At 36.1% G+C, this 2,802-nt stretch overlaps 1 pseudogene; it reads right to left on the bottom strand.

Moving 5' to 3' along the window:
* Positions 1-1,218: 1,218 nt before the first annotated feature.
* Positions 1,219-2,166, bottom strand: LOC123390357 (annotated as a pseudogene).
* Between the last annotated feature and the right edge of the window lie 636 nt (positions 2,167-2,802).

Here is a 2,802-nt window from a genome sequence, read left to right as displayed (position 1 = left end):
CCTAGACACCATTTGGGGTCTTCATGCCTTTACTAAACCAAAAGATAAAAAGGGGTTGGAGGAATTGGTATTGATGATGAGATGACATCTGTTTGTTTTTGTTTGACACAATGGAACATGAATGATCACTATTTGGAACACAGCCCATCTCTTAAAATTTCTATAACTAATAGTAAATGTTAATTTAAAAAAATGGCAGGACCATTTAAAGATTCAGAATGTCAAGAATAAAACTTTGGCACACATTATTAGATAATGAACCCCAATAATAAAAGTTAAACCTTAAATCAAAGGGAAGAGTGAGTAGGGCAGTGCAAGGAAGAAAGGTATCAATGTTAACTTAAATCTAATGACCAATCATAGAAACAAGGACCCTTGTAGCAATGTAACAGTGTATTGAGTATTTTAAAGCCTGTTCTTAATGTTACAGATCTTTCAGGAAGGATTATAACCTGAACTAGAAGAGAAACTTACACAAACTTAACTTTGTCCAAATGTTGAGAATATTATTTTCATTTCTGGAAGGGAGAGAGGGAGACTAGGCTCAAATATCATATAGAAGAGTGTTTATGAATGCTGAATAGCTCATGTACCTATTGCCCTCAGCTCAAAAACCTACTATATATGCTCTCCTCTGAGATCATGGAAGTAAAATCTACCTGTATTTCTAATCTAACCAGATAGTTTCCTATTGTTTCTACCAACAGGATTCACACTGTAGTGATAATGGAGTCAAGAGAAGGGGAAAAAAAGACGTCATACATGTTTCAAGATAAAAGTATCAAATTAAGGAGTACTTGGGACTGGCGTCGTGTGAGGAGATTAGATCTGGTTCTAACCAGAATGAAATGAAAAAATAACTGAAAATTGTCCATCATCAATAATAATATAATAACTTTGTGTGGTGACAGATGATAATTAGACTCATTGTGAGGATAATTTCAAAGTGTACAAAATATTGAATCACTGTGATGTATACCTGAAGTTGACAGGATGTCATATGTCAATAATACTTCAATAAAAAATACAAAAAAATCCTTAAAAATAATAAATTTATACAGTCAGTAGAGGGCTGAGGAAATGCTAAAGATTCTGAGCTCCCAACCTGTGTTTGGCTTTTGCAATCATGATATACTCTGTGTATATCATCTTCTTCTTACTTCTCTAAGGCTCAAGATAGTATCCTAAAATGAAATTCTAGAATGTTCTTAATATAAGTTACTTCCCTTCCCCAAACAAATGATGATACCACATTTTCTTCACAACATTCTTCATTTCCATGTTTCTCAGTGTGTAGATCAGAGGGTTAAACATGGGGGCAATGATGGTGTAGAAAAGAGCAAACGCTTTGTGTCTTCTGGGAAAGTTGTGGCGGGGCCGAATGTAAACGAAGAGAACAGGCACAAAGAACAGAACCACAACTGTGACATGGGAACTGCAAGTGGAAAGAGCTTTGGAGCGGCTCTCTGCAGGGTAAGCCCTAAGGGGTGTATAATATCCAGAAAATAGGACACCATCAAAATCACAAAAGTCACCAGAGCAATCAGTCCCTGAATTAACAACGACCAAGAGACCAATTCTGTCCGTGTCCCCTGCAGGCCAGCTTCAGTAAAGGATACACGTCGCAGAAGTAGTGATCTATCTCATTGGGGCCACACAGAAGGGTAGGAATGATGGTGAGGAGGAACTGACTGGCAGAGTGGATTAAGGCCCCAGTACAGCAGGCTGTGATGATTGCGTGACACCTCTCTCTGCTCATGATGACAGTGTAGTGCAGGGGCTTACAGATGGCCACGTAGCGGTCATAGGCAGGCATCCCTGTGAGGATGAAGACCTCCACGCCTCCAAATAAATGTGTGGTAAAAAAGCTGTGTCATGCAGTTACTGTAGGAAATGGTCTTCCTTTCTGCCAGTAAATCAGCCATTAGTTTTAAGGTGTCACTGTTGAGGTGTAGCAAAGGTCGGAGAGTGAGAGGCAATTAAGGAAGAAATACATGGGTTGGTTTCATTAGTGGACTGCACGTGATAGAAATTATTATGATCAAGTTTCCCCACCCAAATGGCAATGTAGCAAAATAAAAATAATACAAAGCAGAGGATTTCAATGTTCTTGTTTTGAGAGAGTCCCAAGAGAATAAACACAGTGACGTTATTCTTAGTTTCCATGATCCAGTGCTCTAAAAATTCTTAACGGTCTCCTGAAAAGACATATTGCACAAGTCAGTGTCAGACATGTGCATGAAGAATATAGATGATGACACTGACATCATGAAATTCTATTTAATGGATATGATATGATATGATATGATATATTTTTCTTTTCTGGTTAGTCTCATGAAGATTTCCATAAGTCAATTTTTCAGGACATTATGTTTCATCCTGACATTATGTTTTATAAATCAATTCAATCAGTAAATTTTAAAAAAATGTTTAAAAATTATTATTAGTTGCCAAATGTTTTTCAATTATAAAGGAATATACAACAAAGTTCTCATAAAGGATATTTTTCTGGGTCCTTCCAAACACACATTTGTTAAAGAGGCAAGTATAAGTCATTAAAGTTGCTGTTAAATGATATAGAAGCAAATGTTAAGCTTGACTGTGGTCACTAGCAGACTATGTACAAACAAAATAGTTTCAGGAGGAGGTAGAAAATGAAACTAAACATTTATACAAATACAAACATATTTACAAAGTGGAAGATAAAAAGCCTCTGTAGGAGAGGACTCTGAGTTTTTCAATAATTTTTTTTTATTAATTTTTTTTATTTTTTATAAACATATATTTTTATCCCCAGGGGTA

The sequence above is a fragment of the Mustela putorius genome, unplaced genomic scaffold (genome assembly GCF_011764305.1).
Source record: "Mustela putorius furo isolate JIRA1106 unplaced genomic scaffold, ASM1176430v1.1 tig00537331_pilon_pilon_pilon, whole genome shotgun sequence".
NCBI lineage: Eukaryota > Metazoa > Chordata > Mammalia > Carnivora > Mustelidae > Mustela > Mustela putorius.
Note: the sequence above shows the minus strand (reverse complement) of the source record. Positions and strands in the feature narration are given on the sequence as shown.